The following is a 26378-nucleotide window of genomic DNA, read 5'->3' on the forward strand; positions in this document are numbered from 1 at the left end:
AGTTAAATCCATTTCAGCATTTGGTGGCTCTTCGGGCATCCCCTCTTGGGTCTCATCATAGGTATAGAAAATCTCACTGAGACTCCCTAACTGCATTAGTTGTTTAGCCACAGCTTGCTCATCTCCAATGTGGATAGGAGATTGAGATGGGGAATATTGAGGCTCATTAGTTTCAATTTCTTTTCCCACTCTTTGCCTCTTAGGGGAATCCTGAATGTCTACAACATCTTCAATTTTCATTTTTCCTTTTGAGGTGGAAGGCTGCCCTATCACTAGCATCATTACAATGTACCTTGGCCTCTTATGCATTGCATAGTCACCTTGTGGGATAGCTTTAGGAAAAATAGGCTTGGCTAAGACCATCTTAACCTTATCAGGATTATTTTGCATTATAGCATCCCTCTTTTCTTTAAGGGTTTGCATGAGGTCTTCAAAATAAAGAATCGAGAACTTTATTTTCTCCTCAAATGGGGTGAAGCTAGATAAAGGGTCATAACTAGTGTCAAACTAATGAATAAAATCAAGGGATTTCTTATATGCCACCCACTTCTCCTTCCTCAGTTCCTACTCATCTAAGCTGAACTCATTCCTAATCAAATCCTCTGGAAACTAAAATTAATGAGGCCTACCTCTACATACTGCTCTTTTCTTGAACATGCCATTGAAGAAGTCCTTAGGGTCTACACATCTTGACACTGTAGTTGATAACCTATATGGCTTAAAGAATTCTTCAAAAAATCTCCATCCACCCTTAGTGATTACAAAGTGGTGGGCAATGGTAACAATTGGGAAAATTGTCCCTTTACCTCTGTTAATCAATTCAACTTCCTGTACCCCTCCAATCTGTCTTAACAGTTCTACAATCCAAATTTGTAATGGGACCTGATAAGGCAGTAAATATGGGGTGCCTCTAAATCCAAACACTCTAAAAATAGTAGACATATGGTACAAATAGATGTCTCCCCAATTGTGAGCAATCTTGATATCCTTTGCAAACCCCTTAGGTCTGATAAAATCCAAAAGAGCCTTAGGGATTCTAGGGTTTTCTATGCACAAGAGGATTCTGATTTTAGATGCAAAGCATCTATCAAACTTCAAGTAACTTTCATCCTCCCTATCCCATGATAAAACAGTACTCCATAATTGCACTGGCATCTCCACTTTATCCTTGACCTTGAGGACATCCATCTCCTTTGCAAAGTAATCAGCACCCTTGAACAGGAACATATGCATTAACATAGAATACTATCCAAATGGCTTGTCAACCTTACCACTCTTGATTCCTACTAACCCTTTATGAATGACATCGGTGAGGTATGAAGCATAATCAAATGTAATGGTCAAGGATGGATTTAAAATTTGGGCAATCATAAGCATATAATGAGTTGGCATATTCTTTTCAACATCTTCCCCAAAGATCTAGCATAGGGCCCAATACATACCCTTAGCTCTCAGGGTAAATAGATTGAGGAAGAATGGTTACATTGTGTTGTGTTCTACAACTGTTAACCCCCCTATCTTTACAAAGAACTCTCTCAATGGGCCACTCCTAAGATGATCCCTCTGTGTGTTATAAACTTGACCTAATAATTCAAAGTCAACAGGCTCTAACAAATTGGAGGATTCATTGAGTTTAAAAACTTTTCTGAATTCATCTTCATTGATTTCAATAGGGACTGATACCTTTATGTTTCTGATGCATCTTGCCACAAAGTCATAATTCTGTGAAATCAAGGTTAACAGGTCTATATCCATAATAACACCTGGAACCACAAGCTTTCCCACATCTTGTTCCCATATGCTAATCATAGGAGCTGAGGAATTTCTCTGCCCAAACTTGACCTTCAAAAGTCCCAAACTTGATATTCCTATTACAGGGTCTCTCAACCGATTACCCTTATCATACAGGCCATCTCCAATTTTCAAATGAGGGTGTTTGCGTACTAGCTCTTTGATCTTAGCCCCAACATTGGTGGACATAGTTAGTTGTTCTAAAAAATCATTAGATATGTTTTGTTCTTTGTTGTTCACCCTCCTAGTTAATTCTCTTCTTGGTGCCATTTTGGACAAGCAAATACACCACTAGCAACTAGCATAGACCTCTACCAAAGTAATTCACACGACAATATTTGAGAATAAACCATAATTATCAATAAAAGCACAAAAAACCTGATTATCCACCTGAAGAAAATTGCTCTGCAACAATTTGCTCTGCAACAAACTTCGATGGAACAATAATAGCAATTAAGTTGATGCGGACTCAAGAAGACAAGTTGGCATTTAAGTTTTAAGAATTAACTCTGCATGCTTCAACTTTCTTTTCAGAATTGAATTCACCAAATCAAATTCAAAACTATCTCCAACGGGTCATGATTCCTCTGAGTCTTTCCTCTATTTCACTCTTTTGCTATTTCACAAAACATAAAACCTATGCTCTTTTCTTTTGTGAAGCAATGCTGGCCATTGGATCACAGGAACCTGCATTGTCTTTATCTCTGCTTAATCTCCCTGCTTAAGTTCTGGGCCCTATCTTCTTTTCGCCACTTCCCAATCCTTAACAATCAAGCACTTCTCCTTCGCGAAGCCACACTAAGTGTTAGATCTAACTCAAGTCACTCGGCCTTTAACTCCAAATGGGACTAACGATCTCTTTTACTGACCGTGCTTGACTTTGATGGCTAATGATTTTTGCCATTTCGCTGAGGTTAATCTATGGGCATCTTTGAGCCACAAAACAACAAGAATCATTGGATCAATACTAATATGAATGCCTTTTAAGGGGGCCCTACATCCAGAAACCACTTACCCCATCTTTTTGTCTATTAATAGGTGCCACATGGCAATCGGCCATTAGCCATGGTAACTCGCTTGGGTTCCACTCTAGATTTGCCACATGCCATCTTTCATTACTCCTACATAACCACCAGTTACACCTAGGTGGGCCCTTAACAATCCTTTTAGAAACACGTGTCACTTAACATATCTCTATCGAGCTCCGCAAATGTAGCAGCCTTTTTGCCATGTCACACCTAGGTGTGACTTCCACCTATCTTTCGTGACTTCGCGAACACTAATTATCATTCAGCTTGTGGCCACAAAATCATGAGGACCGTTGGATCAAGACAAAGTCAACCGGTCTTTAACTTTGTGCTTAGCCTACCCTTTGGGCCCACCGGCCCTTTTCACAACTTTGTGATGAATATCTCGCTTGCATCTTATTTTCTCGAAACTATGCAAATCATCAGATCTCAGGAACTTGCTCATTGCTTAATCTTGTTTAAAACTGGCAGACATGGGTCCTCTGACTCATCTTTATCCATTTCGCATTATGTCCATGACATGTCACCTTCTTACTTGCCACTTTAAACCAGCTAGACTACTTACCTGGAATGCCATGTCATTTTGCTACTTCGTGAAAGATAACTTTCGAGCACCTTTAATCAATGAAATTGCGCTGTCCATTAGATTTCAGGAACTTGCGCATTTGTTAAGCTTCTTATAAAACTCCTTTCCCAGGCCCATTAACCTTTTGCTACTTTGCGAAGAGTAAACCACGGGCATCTCACGGTCGCAAAGCCATGTGGACCATTCATCTTTGCCTGACTTGATCACCTTTTAATTAAAGGAAAATCTTCATTGCTAGGTCTTGCCAAACCTTTTTGCCACTTTGCAAAGGATAAAGCATGTTCAGTTTGACCTCATGAAGTCACGTCGTCTGTCCGATCAGATGGGACTTGATCGGTATTTAGCTTTAGTTTGAACCCATGTGTCGGGTCCACCTTTTTGCCTTTCGCTACTTCACGATAGATAAATTGTGAGCACCTTTTGGTCATGAAACTATGCGGACTGTTAGATCAATAGAAAGTTGTGCGATGCTTATAAGGCCCAACAGACACTTAGAAAAAGCAGACCTTAAAGCGGAAATTAAAACACTGAAGGGATCACCTAGGTAAATGACAAAGGGGGGTGACACTTTGCATGACTTAAGACCCATTACTTAAGTAAATAAAGTAATGCAGGAATAGAAGCCAGAGGGTTTTATTAGTCATTTGAGTAATTTTAAAACCCTAAACCCTTAACCTTTAAAGACTTAGAATAGATTCGAAGCAACCAAAAGCATACCTGACTCAAAATTTCAAAAATGTAGCCAATTATGGGAAAGGAAAAACCCATTTCTTAAACAGTGATAACATCGGCTCTTACTGGGGATGGTTGATCGCAAGATCAACACAAGGACCTAGAACATGCTGGAGAAATAGACCAAAAGACAAGCCCAAAAACAAATGACATGAAGCAAACTATGTACAAACAGAGGACCAACTATGCTTGGACATCAAGAGAAATAATGTTTCAGGAATTGTCCATGCACTGGAAATTCCTATACTCCATCATTCATATTTTTCATAAAATAAGAGTCCTTTCCATTTAAATCATAGAACACAAAAGGGCCAATCCATAATGACTCAAACTTTTTATGCTTTCCCTTGTCTTGTCCTCTTGCATTCCACTAAAGAACAACATCACTGATTTGAAACTTCCTTAATGTTGTCCTTTTATCAAAAAGGTACTTAGACTGCAATTGGATCTTCAAGTTCCTCTTATGGGCTAATGACCTGATTTCCATTTATTGGCATGTTAGCATAAGATAAATCCAATTGGACATTTCCTCCTACTATTGCTACCCACTACCTAGACAACAACATACCATAATAGGGCTTAGTGTCAGTGACCATAACATCCATTTTGTAAGTTGCCTCAGGAAATGCTGCTATCTTCACTTCAACATCTCTTATTGTACCTATTACAAGTACTTCTCTGTTATCCATAGCATAGAATTTCCCATATACAGTAGTTATTGAAAATCCTAGTTCTTTTATAACGCCATAAGGCATTACATTAGCAGTTGCACTTGAATCTATCATACAGTTTTTTATCAGCCAGTTATTTACTAACAAAGTAACATAAAAAGGATCTACTTCTTGAGTAATAGTTGTTCCAACATAAACCTCTAGGGTTTCGAACTCTTGATCCTTTCCATTTTTGACTGAAACAGTGGGTAGGACTATGTTACTGTCAGATATATTAGAAAACAGAGATAAGGCAACTTCTCTATGTTCTTTTATTTTCAGTAACTCTATTAATGGGATAGTAACCTTCATTTGTGTAAGAGCTTGAGCCATGTCAAATGTGGAATTACTACTTAATTCAGTATTAGCTCTAACTCTTTCTACCTTAGGCTGACTTGGCTTCTTTGTTGTGGTAGCTCCTTGTGTATCATTGGTACTTTTATCCTCTATACTCTTCGATACATCTTTAATCTGATCTTTCTTTTCCTAAATCACTGGAGGAGTAGTAGCACTACTTGTTGTCCCCTTTTGAAAAACCTCTTTTATAAACATAGAACTAGGTTCTCCCTGATCACTTTCCCTTTTGGTGCTCCTTAGGTTGTAATTATGCTTTGCCTTAGCTATACCAGCTTTGGTGAGATTTTTTACTTCTTCCTCACTAGGTCTTCTAAGATGAACCTCTTCATCTTCAATGGTTACCACATTCAGTGTAGGATGCCAATCAAGCATTAGTTGTCCTTGGTAAGACCTTTTACTGTCCAACACATCAAAATCACTAAATTCACTCTACAAAGACTCTTCATCACTTTCTATAATAGTCTCAAACATGTTAATATCAGGCTTAGCCTCTTGTCTCGTGGACTCTTCTAAGGCTTGAGCAACTGCACACTGATGAGGGGAATGTGGATCATCACAAGCAATACACCAAGGAGTGTTCTCTACATTATGAACATTTTTTACTTTTAAGGGATCAGGGGTATCTTGGCTCTGAGCATTCTTAGGCTTCTCAATCTGAGGTTTACCATCATTCCAATTGGTATTATAAGGCATGTCATGCAATCTGGGTGGTCTATCTTGCCAGTTATAGTGAGGCTTGTCATTTTTATTTACTTTAGCAGTCAACTCCTTCATAGCAGTGACTAATTTCTCTATTTTATCTTCCTCCCTAGCAACTTTGTTTGGTTGTTGTTTTGTTTCTTGCCATAACCTACCATCAGTTCTTCTTCCCAATTTCCCAAATGCTTTCCTATTTCTCTACACATTGATAGCAATTCTGAATGCATCTCTCATGTTATGTGGATTTTTATCCCTCAAGATATAAGCCATTTTGGAATCAATGCATTGTGATAAGTGTTCAGGCACATGTTATCATCTAGCCTCATTACCTGAAACAACCTATGCATGGCTTTCTGAAACCTAGCATTGAAATCAGTGACCATTTCATTATCAGATTTTTTGAAATTATTAAATTCATTAAGCATGAAACTTACATTTGTTTTGTCACCATACTGCTCTTGAAAGCAGTTTTTAAAGTCCTCCCAAGACCCAATGCTACTAATAGGGAGCCCTCTATACCAATCTCTTGCATCATCTATTAGAGACTGAACAAATAGTTTCATTATGACATCTTCATCTACTATCTCATAATCATTTATTAAGTCACCAAAAGATTTAAAATGCTCCTCTACACTAATGGCATTATTTCTAGCAAACTTAGGGAGTCTATCTCTTAACTCAGTTGAAACATGGTTAGGATATCCAGGGATTCCATCAAAAAATAGCTTCCTATACTGTTCTAAATTGATAGGTCTTCTCTGGAATGGGTTAACGGTATTATTATTAGCCATGTTTATTCTTACATTGGGGACTTGAGTTTGAGACATCTAGTTATTTTTATTAATAGTAGGGGTTTGACTAGTTGTTGCTATATTAATAGGCAAGGTTGGCTGGATTTTAATAGGAGGGAGGGAGGTTTGCTTAGGCGAAGGTTTATTTAGATCTTCTGATGGAAAGATAATGGGTGGAGCTTTTAGATATCCAATTTTTCTTTTAACTTCTTGGTTAGCAGCCTCTAACTCAGCTTTCTCCAATTCCATTTGTAAGTCTTCTTTTTCTTTCCTTGTTCTTTCCATCTCCTTTTCATGTGCTAATAATCTATGAGAGATTTCCACTGTAGTTTTAGATCCCGACCCGTCTTCCATGCATTTATGCTTTCCTTTATCAATCTCATTTCTAACAGGCTGTGGATCACTAAGAACCTCCCTATTTGGTTGGGTTACTGACTTATATGCTGGTTTGGCCTTGGGGACTAGAATTTCCCTAATCATAGGATCTTCATCCTCACTCTTTACCTTTTCTTGGGCAAGGATCTCAAGATCTACAATCTATCTCAGAAGCCTGTCTCTTTCCATCAATTTGGCTTTAACTTCTCTTTCTTTATTGGCTTCCTTTTGGGTTCTCAAAGAGATGATATGATGGACTTTTCTATTTAGGTTCTCTATCTCTTGGGATATCTTATCTTCATTGGGGAAAACTTCTTTTGAGTTTGATATATTGACTTGATCAATATCAATCAAGCTAATGTTTCCATCAATCATCCTAGGTACAGAACTTCTAACTATATTTGAACTAGTTTTGTCTCTTCGATAGGCACTAATATGAGATATACCTTGATTTAAAACATTAACGTCTTCTAAATTCTTGAACAAACCAGATTGGAAACCAAAAACATCATGTTTAGATTCTCTTGAAGAAGAATTTGATCTAGCATAAATAGGTCTTTCAGATATCTTACCCACATTATTGCTTTTCTAGACCCAAGTAGCATTTGATGGCTCATGCACCACTGACATTTTCTGACCTCTTCTTGACTGTTCAGGCAATCCTTCCTGCAATGTTTCACGAGGATGTTTTTTCATGAAAGATCGAGTATGCTTTCCTCCTTGCATTGTGCTTGTTTTCTTTCAGAATTTTCTTATTTCCAAAAGGGCTGGTTAACCAAAGTCGCCACCCACAAATCAATGGGAGACATGAAAACAAGCTAGATTCATAGTATGACTCTCCCCAGTAGAGTCACCACTTTTGTTGTTCTCAAAATCTGATTCCCCTTAAGATCTTTATAATAATATGATAAATTTTATTTGCAGAAGAGAGATCATAGAGAAGGAAACTTTCAGAACAACATATGACAAGGTTTGATTAACCTTCTACAATTTGAACTTGTCCAAAGTTCAGGTGGGTATACCCTTAAGACAAATCCACACTTTTAAAAGACAAATCCATAGTACACCAATCCAAAAACCAGTGGATCTTATCACCTTAAAACCTACTGAAATAAAGAAATAAAACTCATACTCATGTTCAGTATTGACATTCAAGATATGTAGAAAGACAACCATAATAGATACCAGTGCCTTATCTAGGCCATAGAGTCATCTAAATTCAAACAATACTCCCACAATCAAACATCTTCACACATCTTGTCAGCTTGGCTTCTATAGATCCCCATATATACCTAACATACATAAGAATTTCTTCAAACCAATCTAAACTGTATTTATCAAATTCAAATTATCCCACAAAGAATTTAGTGATAGAAATGATTCCCGCATATTTAATTTCCCTCCTGAAGAGAAAAGCTAAGAAGCACATCTACTTGGAGTTACCTTACAACCCATATTCAAAAGGAATAACCCTAGATTACTTAGAATGAAACAGTAAATATTTGCAAAAATACTTGAAGACAACACAAATTTTAAGCTCAAAACCGACGGTCTATATATTGATATTATTTCAGAGAGTATTACAAAAACTTTTGAATATTCTCCATTAACTCAAAAAAAGCTTAGATAAATTTCTACAGCGTTTTCTTACAATTGCTTGCGATCCCCTCTCATGGGTCCTAGTATCCATTTATATAATCATGGATGCATACAAGCTTCAGACCTTCTTTTAAAAAAAAGTTTGTTACAAAAAACTCCTTCACTCAAGAAGTAGTTACATGTCCTTTTCTGCTTCAATGACTTCTTTAGTTGGTGGCTCTTTCGCAATATCCTTTGACCATTCAGGAGTGCCTTCTAACTATTTTGGAACATGTTCCAACTATGGTGGAGAATCTTCATCTTGAATCTCCACGTCAGCTACCACATACTTTTGGGACCATCCTTGGAAAACATCATCAGTGGGCCATGAGTGGCCAATAATTGTTTTATTCAACTTTAACAACTTTTTCCAGGCGTTCCTCACTTTTCTTACCTCTGAATCCAAAAACCCATAATGAGATTTGATCTTCACTATTTTCTCAATTGTTTTAACAAACAAAGAGTTGTCATCTTTATTGATTATCTCATTTAAGCTTAAGGATAAATTAGCCCATAACTCATCTAACCATGCTTGTTTATCCTTTGACTAATTCTGGTTGACAAAACCTTCAGGAAACAATGCAAATTTATTCTCAGTATATTATTTCTTATACAAATTAGCTTTTCTTTCCACATTAGCTCTGCCTTCAGCCAACTTTTTAAATCCTTTTGCCAACTTACATGTAGACTTCATAATGACATCAACTTCTACCTCATCATATGATGCACACATCAGTTCTAAGTCCACTTCCCGAGGCAACCATTTATTCATAATAGGCTCTAAAATAGCCTTATCTTCATTCAAATCACTAAGAGTGTCCAAAATTCTTTTCATGTTGATATATATTGTAGGAGCATCAATAGTGTCAGTAAAACTTGAAATTATTGCCTTTATCTTCTCCTCATATTTGCTTGCAAATAAGGCTTGGGCCTATTGCAACTTTTCCATTTCAAGGTTATAAGTCTCGGCTGGTTGGAAACCAGAAGGCATAGGAGGAGGGAATTCTATAATTGGACTAGTAGGTGGGGGTCTTGTCAGAGAAGAAGTGATCATCAATGTTGAAGACTCACCTTGATGATGTTGACCTACCAATTGGCTCTAGAGCTTATTGATGTTGCTGTCTCTATTGGCTATTCCTTCCTTAGCCTCATTATAAGCTTTTAAAATAGTTTACATCTTCAATTGAAGAGTAGCCTTTTCTTGGGCTTCTTTGTCTAGTATGGCCACATTAAACTTTACAGTTTCTAGAACAGTAGTAGCCGCTTCCACCACTCCTGTGTCTTGAACCCTCTTAACGATCATTCCTCTAAAGAGGCTAGAATTTGAGGCTTTTTTATTCCTCCTGTTCTCATCTTTCTTTAATGACCATAGGACAAGAGTAGCATTATCCTTATTAAAGGTCACATCTTCCATTGGCTTTGTTTCCTTTCTTACTGCATCAAGGATCAATGTATCAACTATGTCCCATTTAGGGAGAATTAACACGCCAACTTTATCCAACATATCTCTCCCTTTATTAGAGGTGATTTCTTTCAACTCCTGCATCATTTCTTGCTTAACCTCTTCTTCTACTTGGGCTGTATCTTTGAGAGGTTTCTCATTGACCCTTTTCTCACATCTGGTCTTGAATTGATCAATGTTTTGTTTCCAAAGAAACCCCAGAAAAGCTCCTGATGTGACAAAGTTGCTGTAAGCTAGGAATTCTTCACTAGCTTGCTTAACAATAGGATCCAATTCTTTTCCCTTTAAATCACCATTAGTTAAATCCATTTCAGCATTTGCTGGCTCTTCGGGCATCCCCTCTTGGGTCTCCCTATAGGTATAGGCAATCTCACCGAGACTCCCTAACTACATTAGTTGTTCAGCCACAGCTTGCTCATCTCCAATGTGGATAGGAGACTGAGATTGGGAATATTGAGGCTCATCAATTTCAATTTCTTTTCCCACTCTTTGCCTCTTAGGGGAATCTTGAATGTCTACAACATCTTCAATTTTCCTTTTTCCTTTTGAGGTGGAAGGCTCACCTATCACTAGCATCATTACAGTGTACCTTGGCCTCTTATGCATTGCATAGTCACCTAGTGGGATTGCTTTAGCAAAAGCAGGCTTGGCTAAGACCATCTTAACCTTATTAGGATTGTTTTGCATTATGGCCTCCCTCTTTTCTTTCAGTGTTTGCATGAGGTCTTCAAAATAAAGAATCAGGAACTTTATTTTCTCCTCAAATGGGGTGAAGCTAGACAAAGGGTCATAACTAGTGTCAAACTGATGAATAAAATCAAGGGTTTTCTTATATGCCACCCACTTCTCCTTCCTCAATTCCTACTCATCTAAGCTAAACTCATTCCTAATCAAATCCTCTAGAAACTGAAATTGATGAGGCCTACCTCTGCATACTGCTCTTTTCTTGAACATGCCATTGAAAAAGTCCTCAGGGTCTGCACATCTTGACACTATAGTTGATAGCCTATATGGCTTAAAGAATTCTTTAAAAATCTCCATCCATCCTTAGTGATTACAAAGTGGTGGGCAATGGTAATAGTTAGGAAAATTGTCCCTTTACCTCTGTTAGTCAATTCAGCTTCCTATACCCCTCCAATCTGTCTTTACACTTTTGCAATCCCTATTTTTAATAGGACCTAATAGGGTAGTAAATATGGGGTGCCTCTAAATCCAAACACTCTAAAAACAATAGACATAGGGTACAAATAGATGTCTCCCCAATTGTGAGCAATCTTGATATCCTCTGCAAACTCCTTAGGTCTGATAAACTCCAAAAGAACCTTATGGATTCTAGGGTTTTCTTTGCATAAGAGGATTTTGATTTTATATGCAAAGCATCTATCAAACTTCAAGTAACTTTCATCCTCCCTATCCCATGATAAAATAGTACTCCATAATTGTACTGGCATCTCCTGTTTATCCTTGACCTTGACTAGGTCCATCTTCTTTGCAAAGTAATCAACACCCTTGAACAGGAACATATGTGTTAACATAGAATACCATGCAAATGGCTTGACAACCTTACCACTCTTGATTCCTACTAACCCTTTATGAATGACATTAGTGAGGTATGAAGCGTAATCAAATGTAATGGCCAAGGATGGATTCAAAATTTGAGCAATCATCAACATATAATGAGTTGGCATATTCTTTTCAGCATCTTCCCCAAAGATCTAGCATAGGGCCCAATACATACCCTTATCTCTCAGGGTAAATAAATTGAGGGAGAATGGTTCCATTGTGCGAGGGCCTACAACTGTTCACCCCCCTATCTTTACAAAGAACTCTCTCAATGGACCACTCCTAAGATGATCCCTCTGTGTGTTATAAACCTAGGCTAATAATTCAAAGTCAGTAGGCTCTAACAAATTGGAGGACTCACTAAGTTAAAATTTTTTTTTGAATTCATCTTCTTTGATTTCAATTAGGGCTGATCCCTTTATGTTTCTAATGCATCTTGCCATAGAGTCATAATTCTGTGCAATCAAGGTTAACAGGTCTATATCCATAAAAACATCTAGAACCACAAGCTTTCCCACATCCTGTTCTCATATGCTATTCACAGGAGCTAGGGAATTTCTCTTCCCAAACCTGACCTTGAAAAGTCCCAAGCCTGACATTCCTATTTCAGGGTCTCTCAGCCAATTACCCTTATCATACATGCCATCTCCAATTTTCAAACGGGGGTGTTTGGGTACTAGCTCTTTGATCTTAGCCCCAACATTGGTGCAAAAAGTTAGTTGTTCTAAAAAATCATCACATATGTTTCGTTCTTGGTAGTTCACCCTCCTAGTTAATTCTCTTCTTGGTGCCATTCTGGACAAGCAAATACACCACTAGCAACTCGCACAGACCTCTAACAAAGTAATTCACACGGAAATATTCGACAATAAACCAAAATTATCAAGAAAAGCACAAAAACCCTGATTATCCCCCTAAAGAAAATCGATCTACAACAATTCACTCTGCAACAAACTTCGATGGAACAATAATAGAAATTAAGTTGATGCGGACTCAAGAAGACAAGTTCGCATTTAAGTTTTAAGAATTAACTCTGCATGCTTTGACTTTCTTTTCAGAATTGAATTCACCAAATCGAATTCAAAACTGGCTCCAACGGGTCATGATTCCTCTGAGTCTTTCCTCTGTTTTGCTCTTTCGCTATTTCGTAGAACATAAAACCCATGCTCTTTTCTTTCATGAAGCAATGCTGGCCATTGGATCATAGGAACCTGCATTGTCTTTATCTCCACTTAATCTCCCTACTTAAGTTCTGGGCCCTACCTTCTTTTCACCACTTTGCAATCCTTAACAATTGAGCACTTCTTCTTCGGGAAGCCACACCAAGCGTTAGATCTAACTTGAGTCACCCATCCTTTAACTCCAATTGGGACCAACAATCTCTTTTACTAACCATGCCTAACTGTGATAGCTAGCTATTTTTGCCATTTCACTGAGGTTAATCTGTAGGCATCTTTGGGCCACGAAATAATGAGAATCATTGGATCAATACTGAGATGAATGCCTTTTAAGGGGGCCCTACATCTGGGAGCCACTTACCCCACCTTTTTGCCTGTTAATAAACGCCACATAGAAATTGGCCATTAGCCATGGCAACTCACTTGGGTTCCACTCTAGATTTGCGACATGCCATCTTTCATTACTCCCACATAACCACCAGTTACACCTAGGCAGGCCCTTAACAATCCTTTTAGAAACACATGTCACTTAACATATCTCTATCGAGCTCCACAAATGTAGCAGCCTTTTTGCCACATCACACCTACTTGTGACTTCCACCTATCTTTCATGACTTTGTGAACACTAATCATCATTCAGCTTGTGGCCACAAAATCATGAGAACCATTGGATCAAGACAGAGTCAATCGGTTTTTAACTTCATGCTTAGCCTGCCCTTTGGGCCCACTGACCCTTTTTGCAACTTTGTGATGAATATCTCATTTGCATCTTATTTTTGCAAAACTACACAAATCGTCAGATCTCAGGAACTTTCTCGTTGCTTAATCTTGTTTAAAACTGGCAGTGGGTCCTCCGACTCATCTTTATCCATCTATCTTTTGGTCCATGATGTGTCACCTTCTTACTTGCCACTTTAAACCAGTTGGACTACTTACCTGGAATGCCATGTCATTTCACTACTTCGTGAAAGATAACTTTCGAGCACCTTTAATCAACAAAACTGCGCTGGCTGTTAGATCTCAGGAACTTGCACATTTGTTAAGCTTCTTATAAAAGTCCTTGCCCAGGCCCATTAACCTTTTCCTACTTCATGAAGAGTAAACCACAGGCATCTCATGGTTGCGAAGCCATGTGGACCGTCGATCTTTGCCTGACCTGATCACCTTTTAATCGAAGGAAAATCTTCATTGCTAGGTCCTGCCAAACCTTTTTGCCACTTCGTAAAGGATAAAGCATGTTTAGTTTGACCTCACAAAGTCACACCATTCATCTGATTAGATGTGACTTAATCGGTATTTAGCTTTAGTTCGAACCTATGTGTTGGGTCCACCTTTTTGCCTTTCGCTACTTCGCGATAGATAAATTGTGAGCACCTTTTGGTTGCAAAACTATGTAGACCGTTAGATCAACAGAAAGTTGTGTGATGCTTACAAGGCCCGATGGACACTTAGAAAAAGGAGACCTTAAAGCGGAAATTAAAACACTAAAGGGACTGCCTAGGTAAATGACAAAGGGGGGGGACACTTTGCATGACTTAAGACCCATTACTTAAGTGAATAAAGTAATGTAGGAATAGAAGCTAGAGGGTTTTATTAGTCATTTGAGCAATTTTAAAACCCTAAACACTTAACCTTTAAAAACTCGAAACAGATTCAAGGCAACCAAAAGAACACCTGACTCAAAATTTCAAAAATGTAGCCAATTATGGGAAAGGAAAAACCCATTTCTTAAATAGTGATAATAGTGAACTTGCTGAAATATCATAAAAATGCTTTTGCATGGGATTACAAGGATATGCATGGGATAGATCCAACAATTTGCACCCACCATATTTATATAAAAGAAGAGTGTTGCCCACTTAGACAACCTCAAAGAGGAATCAATCCTGCCTTGAAGGAGATAGTTAAAGAAGAATTATAGAAGTTGTTAAAGGTCAGGTTTATCTATCCTATCTCTGATAGCCAATGGGTATCACCTTTGGTCATAGTCCCTTTGTGTGCTACCTTTTACATTGGCTTTTGCTTATTATCCCCTCTGAGTAACTTGAGGAAGTCTATCTTGACTAGTAGGAGAAAGGATTGGGGGCATAGTACTTTTCTTTATTTTCTTCTTGTAGGAATGAATCCGATGAACTAGAAACATCTAATCAACTAGGTGTCTATGATAAGTTCATTCACATCAAGGTGAAATCTCCACACATACCTTGACTCCACTTATTTGTATGCTATAGGGAGGTTGGAGTCATTTCATTGTTTATTTGAGGGAATTTCTTTAATGTGCAATCTGGATGCATGTGTAATTTATCCAAGAATATGAACAAACAAAGGGTCATTGCAGACAAGATAGTTAATATTGCATATACAAAGAAATGAACTCTATTCTGCTTGCTATGTTTGTAAAGCACTCAGTGATGAAAATTAAGCATTTCAAATGCAGTGACTAGATTTAGGTTGCATTCATTCTAAATTTTATGCATTTAAAAGTGACTTTGGCATAATAACAATGATCTCTTTATCTTCTGAATGAGAGTTTAAAGCTTCATCATTTCTCATCTAAGTGGTCTCTTTTTCATCATCATTTCTCCAATCGAGTACTTGTGTATTGAGATGTTAGCTGTGATGGTATGATGAAAGAATATGTATCTGGTAGAATACTAAGAGGGGGGTGTGAATTAGTATACTGAAAAACTGATACAAAGTTCCCAAACTCAAATTCAATCACACAAAGTAAACATATCTCAGTCAAGATCAATATTCATAAAAATACTTGACATCAACCGGATTGACTGTAATAACAACTTAATAGTAAACAACTTCAATCTTGTAAAAATCAACAATTCTTAATCATGTCTCAACATATTCATCTTTCAATGCTTCTAGTTATCATGCCTTATCAAAAGTTAATCAAATCAACAAATAAGATCATAACCACAAAAAATTTCACCACTTCACACAAATGTTTATACGTGGAAAACCCAAATAGGAAAAAACCATGATGAGATTAGACTCACAATGGTAGCTATCTAAACTCTTCTGAAGTTTTCCCTATTAGGAGCCAAGCCTGTTAAAGCTTTACAATAAGTCCTGTTAAGAACTAATTCCGGTTAGGAATCACCCGCTTAAGGGATTCACAAATATACCTTGATGAAAAGCACAATACCCTATTGGGAGTAACCTCGCTAGAGGATTTAAGAATCCAAGCTAATGGATCACCTTGTTAGAGGATTTAATAAGTAACCAAGCTTGTTAGAGCTTAGCTGGTTAAGGGATTTCACTTCTACTGTAATTGTTAGAAAACATGAGGTTGTCTTGATCTGTCTGAATAGCATGACATTTGCTTGATCGGATCCTTTTAATCTTCAATTTGCCTTCACTCAAAGTGCAGATCCATTCACTAGTTAGGCAACAACACACTCAATAGGTTTCTGCCAATATTTCCAATAGTGTTTTACAAGCAACTTCATTGACCTTAAATACAAATCAATTAGGTCGATAACACAACAAAAACCTAATTCTCATCATCGAGATTACAAACAAGTCGGTACAATATTGACCATTGGAAATCATAACAATCTTTTCACATTCTTAAAGAAAATTCCAACCACTTCATGATAACTACTCCATTGGACTTTGTAACTCATCATATGTTGTGCATTAGATGCAATCCACTTTTCTCCTTCCCTAGATAATAGACAAACACGCCAAAATAATTTGAACTTATCCTCATACAATGATCACACATGTCTCCATAATTACCACTCATTAGATAATAAACCAACTAAATTGATCAGTTGGGGTTTAACAGTTGATAGGGTTTACCAGTTACATTGCATAGAAAGGTTTAACCCTTTACACTAGTTTACTTGTTCAACTCACAAAATTAACATACCGGTTTACAACATCTTCCACAAAGCTCTTCTTACTAGTTACTAGCCAATATAAAAAACAACATTATCAGCAATAACATGAATACCATTACAGGTTCAATTGACATCAATGACAACATATCATGAATGCAATCTCTATGCAAAATTCCAACAAATGCAAAATGCCAACAATCTCCCCCTTTGGCATTGATGGCAATACAAATATCAACACCTTTGGTTGCTATTGAGATTGATGAATAGGAATCCTGGTTTACATTACCAAGTATTCACCTTGCTCTGTCTGTCTTCAGCCTACCATTGGTTCACCTAATCAGACACATAATTCTTCTCCCCCTTTGACAACAATGCCAAAGTGAAAGTAAAAATATGAAATTCTACTCTCACTGTGCATCAACATCATACTGCAACTGGATGCTCCCCCTATGGAATACATCCAGTTCTTCATCAATCCATGTAAGATTCTACAAGTAATTCAGGGATTGATGCAATCAATATCATGCTCAACTAACTTCCTGAAGAGGGACAACCCCCAATTGACTTCTAAGATACTCAAAAGTGGTCATAGGCAGAGGTTTGGTAAAGATATTTGCAAGCTACTCCTTGGTAGAAACATGCTCCAAGATAACATCTTTACATTGAAATTTTTCCCTCAAGAAGTGATACTTCAATTCAATGTGCTTAGTCCTTGCATGAAAAACAAGATTTTTAGAGATGTTTATTGCACTTGTATTATCACACAAAATCTTTATTGGTTCTGAGATTTTCATCTTCAAACCTTCCAAAATGTGCCTCATCCACATAGCTTGTGTGCAATTCATATAAGCTGCTACATACTCAGCGTCAATAGTAGATTGTGAAGTACAACTCTGCTTTTTACTACTCTATGAAACTAGCCTTCCTCTTAGAAAGAATGCTCCACTAGTAGTACTCTTCCAGTCATCAATATTTCCTGCCCAATCAGCATCTGTGTATGCTTTCAAATAAAAATTTCCACCATATGGATACCATAACCCATAGTCAACAGTACCTTTTAGATATCTAAAAATTCTCTTGGTTGCCATTAGATGTGCTTCCTTTGGATTCTTCTGAAATCTAGCAACAATACCAACTGCATGGGCAATATCTGATTGACTATGAATAATATAGTGTAATTTGTCAATCATTGACCTGTATTCCTTTTCATCTATAGACTTATATGCATCTTCCTTAGACACCTTACAACCTATAAACATTGGGGTTCCAACTAGTTTACAGTCACTCATATCAAAAGTCTTCAAAACCTCTTTCACATACTTGGATTGAGTAATGAAAATACCATTCTTCATTTGTTGTATCTGCAAGCCTATGAATTTTTTTATTTTACCTACTAATGACATCTCAAACTCATTCTTCATTTCATTTGCAAAACAATTACTCATGTCATCATTACCTCCAAATATAATGTCATCAACAAATACTTCACTGACCAGAATTTCATCTCCTTCAGACTTGAGATAAATGTTTTTGTCATCATTGGTTCTAGCAAAGCCTATCTTCATTACATGTGCATGAAGTCATTCATACAATGTTCTGGGTGTCTACTTTAATCCATACAAAGTTTTATGCAATTCACATACCATGTCTTCCTTATCTGTCAATGCATAACCATTAGGCCACTCTATGTGAACCTCTTCTTTCAATATCCCATTCAAAAATGTAGACTTAACATCCATCTGGTATACCTTGAACTTTTTATGAGCTGCAAATGCAAGTAATGTTTTGAGACCTTCCAATCTTGCTACTGGTGCAAAATTTTCTCCATAATCTTCTCCTTCTTCTTCCACATAACCTTTGCATACTAATCTTGCCTTGTTGTGAACTACAACACCATCTTCCTTTCACTTATTTCTAAACACCCATTTAGTACCTATAACATTCTTGTTTACTGGTTGGGGTACTAGGGTCCAAGTGTTGTTCTTCTCAATTTGATCCAACTCCTCCTCCATAGCTTTAACCCAATGATGATTACCAAATGCCTCCTTAGTACTTCTAGGTTCAAAGGTGGATATCATGCAAGAGTTCCCTCTTATTCTCCTTCTAGTTAGTACTCTAGCATCCTTATCCCCAATAATATTTTCAGTTTTGTGGTTCAGTCTCGCATACCTAGGAATAACATGATCATTCTCTTTAGGTTCAGCTTCTTCATTATCAACTTGCTCCAAATTTATTTGTTCTAGTTGAACAAGTACATCAGGATTTGCTTTACTAGTTTCTAATTTAACAGTTTCAGGTTCCAAAAGAAAAATGCAAGGATCTTCATCCTTCTTCTCTGAATTGGTTCCTTCTAAAATTTCAAGATATTCATCTACACGAACATCACCACTCTCAACAATTCTCTATGTCCGGTTGTTGAAGCATTTATAGCCCTTACTCTTGGTGGAATAGCCAAGAAATATTCCTTCATCACTCTTATCTTTAAACTCGCTTATGTAATCACCTCTTTTAATAAAACATTTGCTTCCAAATATCTTAAAATAGATAACATCAAGTGATCTCCCATACCAGTATTCATAAGGTGTCTTGTCCTTAGATCTTTTCACCAGAACTCAATTCAATTTGTAGACAGTTGTACTTATACCTTCTTTCCAAAATGCTTTTGCTACAACTCCTTGTATCAACATATTCCTCATAGCTTCAACCACTGACTGGTTGTTTCTCTCTGCTATACCATTTTGCTATGGTGTCCTTGGTGCAGAAAGGTGCTGCTTGATACCATTCTCATCACAATACTTAGTGAGTTCCTCAGAAGTAAATTCACTACCTTGATCTGTTCTCAGACATTTTCTCTTTTTTCCACTCTCTTTCTCAGCTAAGGCCTTCAATGCCTTGAATTTACCAAAAGCTTCATTCTTATCATTCAAGAATGTGACCCATGTCATCCTTGAACAATCATCAATGAAGATCATGAAATATTTGTCACCTTGAATGCTTCTTCTTCTTATTGGTCCACATAAATCTATATGAACTAAATCTAACAAATGCTCGGCTGAGAAGGACTTGCTCTTGAAAGTTGAAGAAGTAATCTTTCCTAACTGACATTCTTTACAAAGAGTATTAACCGGTTTGTCTAGATGAAGCAAACCTCTTATTGTCTTAGACTTGCTTACGTTAACAATATTATCAAAATTTATATGACAAAATATCCTATGCCAAAGCCAGCTACCATCTATTTTTGCAATCAAACAGTTGCTAACTTTAGAATTAAGATTGAATAAATTACCTTTGGTTTGTTTCCCAGTTCCAATCAATTCATCTTTGTTGTCAAATATTTTGGACATACCATTTCTAAACTCCAGTGGGTATCCTTTGTCATTAAGTTGTGCCACACTCAAAAGATTGTGCTTTAGGCCTTCAACCCAATATAAATCATCAACATTGCTCTTCCCATTAAGACAAATAACTCCCTTACCTTTTACCATACACGGTGAGTCATTGCCAAATCTAACAACACTGCCATCAAATTCCTTCAAGGAAATAAATTTTCTCCAATCACCAGTCATATGATGTGAACAACCACTATCAATGATCCAATCTATTGGTATTATGGATGTGTTGTATTGGTTTTGTCATTTATGTCAACACTTATCAACACCTATCAACACTTGGAGATCTTTGGTTATGTTCACTGGCATGTTCAGTAACTTATGCACAGTCACTGGTATCTGGTTCACCGATAGGTTATATTATTCACCGGCACTGAGGATGATCTTTTATCATTTCAGGATTACTTGGTTATGTTGAAGACATTTTTTGGACACTTTGTTTTGATGATTTGGTCATTGATCAAATTGGGTTTGCATATTTGTTGTTACCAGCAAATAGGTCTAGGTTATGGACCGACAAGCGTTATCTATTCCAGAATAGTACGACATATTATGGAGATGATTTATTATTATTATAAATACATTAAGATGACATCATGCATCACATATTGATTCATTTGTAATTGATTTAATTGTAATATCTTAGTAAGCCAACCTACACATTTGGTCTTACGTTTTGGTATATATGTAAGATATCATTTGTGAGATTAAATGAGGATGTAGAAAATGTGGTAAGAGGATTACAATAAGGTATATGTGAATATAAGCAAAGCCATACACACAAACATCATTCAAGATTCAAGAAGGTTTTTGAAGAAGGCAAATCAGAGCTTAACCGGTACTGAATCCAGCATATGAAGATGCTATTTTGAGAAGTACATTATCATTGGATGTAACCATCTAATGGTAGTCAGTCTGACTCCCATTTTGTGATTGAGTAGTGAACTCTAGGCAGTTGGCCTTTCTGCATGTGCAGACCCCATATTGTACACACATACTATCTGTAGGAGTATCATCTGATTGTGGGTAAGGTTTCCCACTATGGTTTTTCCCCTTACAGGGTTTCCACGTACAAATAACTATGTTATGTGTTGTGTATGTTATTTGTCTTTTTGTTTCATGCATTAAACTTTACTAGTACTGTCATTTACTACTAAACTATCTATTGGCATTAAAGTCTGGTTTACTGGTATTATGTACTAAGTTTGGTTAAAGTATATTTGGGTTGAAATTAATATATAAATGATTCACCACCCCCTCTCAATTGCCTCTAATTCCTAACACAATCATCAAAGTTATCCATCCTAGATACTAGTGCCTTCTAATCTCATATTTCTTCCTTAATAGCTACAAACATAATATCTTCATCAAAAATACCACTATTAATAGCTACAAAACAATCTCTCTTGCCTTTACCCTTATACTTCTTAAATTTGTCTTTCTTGTATTCATTTTCACCATTAGGGCAATTAGTTTCTATATGACCAATCTTGTTGCGTGCAAAACATTTTAAAGGTAGCTTATCTCTATATTTACCAGTGCCTCTAGGCAGTCATTTTGCCAACAATGCTTCAAGTTCCACTAAGTTGTCTTCATCATCAGCATCTTTGTTGGATCTAGATTCATAACCATGGCCGGTATCTCTGCTTCTTCTCACAGATGGGTTAGACATACAAGCTCTAAATGCAGATTCTAATTTCTGTACACTACCATCATAGCCATTCAGTTCAAAAGCAGTAAGTTTACCAATAATAGAGTCAAGAGTTACCTTTGTCTTGTCAATGGATTTTAGCTCCTGAAAAGCTACAACTCCGATAGCATAGGTTGGTAGTAGGGTTCTTAGTACCTTACTGATCACTGTGGCATCTTTTACTTTCCCTCCTGCACTCTTTATTTCATCAACTATCTCTTTAATCCTTTCACCATACTGCTGGATATTCTCACCTTCAGACATTCTCATGTCATCAAACTTTCCTCTTAAACTCTCCTCTTTGGAAATATTAGCATGTTCATCACCACTATAAATCTCTTCAAGTTTTTGCCATACTTCATGTGTAGTTAAAAGACCATGAATATCTACATATTCAACATTAGACAGGAAACTGATAATAGCCTCTACTGCTTGGTGATTTTCTTGTTGTTCTTTCTTCTGATCATTAGTCAGGATTCCTATAGGTGTACTATACTCAGTTCTTATATGATCCCAATACTGACTACCAGGACTCTTAATGTAAATCTTCATTTTTTCACTACATATTCTATAGTAATCTATGTTGAACTTTGGACCTTCTTTATTCATCATGATCTACAAGATCTTTTCCTCAAGTTTTTAGGCTTTTAGATTAAAGAGGACCTGAGATGCTCTGATACCAGTTGATGGTATGATAAAAGAATAAGTATCTAGTAGAATAATAAGAGCAGGGGGGGTTGAATCAGTATACTAAAAACTAATACAAAATTCCCAAACTCAAATTCAATCACACAAAGTAAACATATCTCAATCAAGATCAATATTCATAAGAATACTTGACATCAACTAGTTTGACTGTTATGAAAACTTAACAATAAACAAACTCAATCTTGTAAACGTCAACAATACTTAATCATATCTCAAAATATTCATCTCTCAATGACTCTAGTTATCATGCCTTATCAAAAGTTAATCAAATCAACAAATAAGATCATAACCACAAAAACATTCACCACTCCATACAAATGTTTATACATGGAAAACCCAAATAGGTAAAAGCCACAGTGAGATGAGACTCACAAGGATAGCTATCTGAACTCTTCTGAAGTTCATGATGTTAGGAGCCAAGCCTGTTAAAGCTTTACAATAAGTCTTGTAAGAAACTAATCCTAGTTAGGAATCACCTGGTAAAGGGATTTACAAATATGCTTTGAAGAAAATCACAATACCCTATTAGGAGTAACCTCGCTAGAAGATTTAAGAATCCAAGATAATGAACTACCTTGTTAGAGGATTTAATAAGTAACCAATCTTGTTAGAGCTTACTTGGTTAAGGGATTTCACTTCTGTTGTAATTGTTAGAAAATAACAGGTTTTCTTGATTTGTCTGAATAGCACTACATTTGCTTGATCAGATCCTTTTAAGCTTCAATCTTCCTTCACTCAAAGTATAGATCCATTCACTGGCTAGGCATCAACACACTCAATAGGCTTCTGCCAATCTTGCCAACAATCTTTTACAAGCAACTTCATTGACCTTAAATACAAATCAATTAGGTTGGTAACACAACAAAAACCTAATTCTCATCGTTGAGATTACAAACAATTCGGTACAATATTGATCATTAGAAATCATAACAATCTCTTCACATTCTTCAATAAAATTACAACTGCTCCATGATCACCGCTCCATTGGACTTTGTAACTCATCATGCAATGTGCATTAGACGCAATCCACTTTGCTCCTTCCCTAGAAAAGAAACACACGTGCCAAAACAATTTGAACTTATCCTCATACAATGATCACACGTATCTCCATCATTACCGCTCATCAGATAATAAACCAATAAAATTGATCGGTTAGGGATTAATAGCTGATAGGGTTTACCGGTTACATTGCATAGAAAGGTTTAACCCTTTACACTGGTTTATCGGTTCAACTCACAAACTTAACATACCAGTTTAGAACATCTTCCACAAATCTCTTCTTAGCGGTTACTAACCAATATTAAAATCAACAATTTGAGCAATAACATGAATACCATTACCAGTTCAATTGACATCAATGACAACATATCATTAATGCAATCTCTAAGCAAAATTCCAACAAACTCAAAATGCCAACAAGCTGCATACATAAGCATGTTATATACATCCATACATTTCATAATTACTTATTTGCATTCATATTATTGCATGAAGAAAAATAAATATTACCATTACTAGTTGCTCATTCTCATCATTCATTTGCATCATCATTTATTTACATGAAAAGAAACAAAAATAAACATCCATATTCATCTACACTACATACATCCATATTGAAAAGATATGTATACATATAGAATAAAGCATATAGAACAAAATATCATAATAAATCAACACAAGTATGATGAAATCAAATCAAGAGCTCATAAATCAGCTATCCTGAGTCCAATTTTAGGATCGAAATCAAAATCTGACATCAATTGTCTCATAAAAATTTCATGACGTTGACCACTTAGCACTTTCATCACCTAATCATTCTCTTCTTCAATGTGTGTTCAATTTCTTGTCAATCAACACTAATCTCAATTTAATTCTAACATTAACTCCCATTTTAATCATCAACATTAATCTTTGTGCTCAAATAACTTATCATCAATCAAAATAATTGCTTAAAATGACTGCGCAACCCTTGCTATCTTTTGATTTTGCTCTTGAGGTGGCATACTCATGACCTCAAAGTTGAGAATCTCATTCAAAAATCTCCGTTGCAAGTCGAGTAGCTAAGCTTCATCAAGTAAATCTGTAGTGGCATATCAATTTCATCACTTCATATCAAGTTGATATTGTCTTCGTCTGAATCAGTCTCTTAACGTTAATCAGTTGCATCGCTTTTCATCAAGCTGATTATTTGTCTAAACTCAATCAAGGGTTTAAAGAGTTTCTCTAATCACACAGTCAAACTAAACAGGTGTTTAGTTTCATTGGATCAAATCAATCTAGATAGTCTATCTTCGCTCGTCGTATCTTGATCCATCAAGTTCAAGATTGGTTTTATCTTCGCTCACTATGTCTAGTTCAATCAAGTTCTCGATCAATAAGATCCATTTCTTGATCAATCAAGTTGAAGTTCAGTATCTTTTCTCTTCATAGGTCCTATTTCAATCAAGTCTAGGATCGGTTTCTATTCATCACTTCAAATCAAGCTGAATGTCTCACTTTTCATCTAGTTCTTGATCAATCAAGTTTAGACCTAGTATCTCCTAGACATCAGCTATTCTTTGAACCAATGTGTTGCTCACACATTAATTCAAAGAGGGGAAAATGTAATACCCTAAAAATGGTCATCTAAACCATGGGCCCCTAATCTCGACAACATCACCAAGGTCCTAGCCAAAGGCAATTAAAATTAATCTTGAGCACACAATTAATTTCTTAAATCATCAAATGTCACATGGCAAATTAATCAACCAATATTAATTAAATATTTATTTAATTAATTGATCATTCCAAGTAAATAATTTTTAACAATTATCCCATTTATTTTATTGAATATCCTAACATATTTAATTAAATAAATCAATTTACCTTTAAATCATCAAAAAAGGAATTAATTGACAAAAAAGAATTAAAAATTGAGAAAAGAAATCAAATGGAGATAATATTGAAAAACAAATTAAAAATTGATACATAATCTCAGAGAAAGCAATTAAAACATTTAGATATCAAAATTGAATGAAATAGAGAATAAATCATTTTTTTTTCTGATTTTATCTTAATTTTAGTTCAATTTCCTTTAAAACTGAGAAAAGAAGCCAATCACATCAATTCACCTGGATTGCTTCCTCTTGGAAAATATTGACCGCTCATCATCATTTGATCTCAGCCATTAGTTTCTTTCTAAATTTACTATAAATTCAAGATATCATCTCCCATTCAAGGATCCTAGAGAATATATTGTTATTATGTTGTTTTTGCTCTAGGTTCATTGAGAATTTGCATTGAGGTATTGCATATTAGTTATATCATATTCATTAAATCATTTAGCTTAAATATTTATGTATTTCTTAAATCATGTTAGATTAATCTTGCATATCTAATTTAAATATTGCATCCATCTAGCTTAAATCCATGCTTATATAGATTAAAAATCTTTCGTTTGGGTTTTGTCTAGTCACTAGATAGCCTAGCAATCTGAGAACAATCTAAACTCGCATCTACTAGAGGGCAATAGGTCACTTTGCAATGGTTTATTATTCTTTGATTATTGATTTGCTAGCCATGAATCTAATGATTTATTAAAATTTTGTGTATTCGAGATACAGATACAGGTCTACTTTTCACACACACAATAATAAGTACCTTCAACAATGAATGATCCAATAGGATATTGTTGCCTATCAGCATCTTCCACTAATTCTGACTATGTACTTGTAAGATGGTGAAGGTTAGTTAAGAGAAAACACAAGCATACAAATGAAACATTATATGAAAAGATCTATCAAAGAAATCAAGTTCAAATAAGCCATTTCCTCAAACCATTC

The sequence above is a fragment of the Cryptomeria japonica genome, chromosome 11, assembly GCF_030272615.1.
Source record: "Cryptomeria japonica chromosome 11, Sugi_1.0, whole genome shotgun sequence".
In the NCBI taxonomy this organism is placed as follows: domain Eukaryota; kingdom Viridiplantae; phylum Streptophyta; class Pinopsida; order Cupressales; family Cupressaceae; genus Cryptomeria; species Cryptomeria japonica.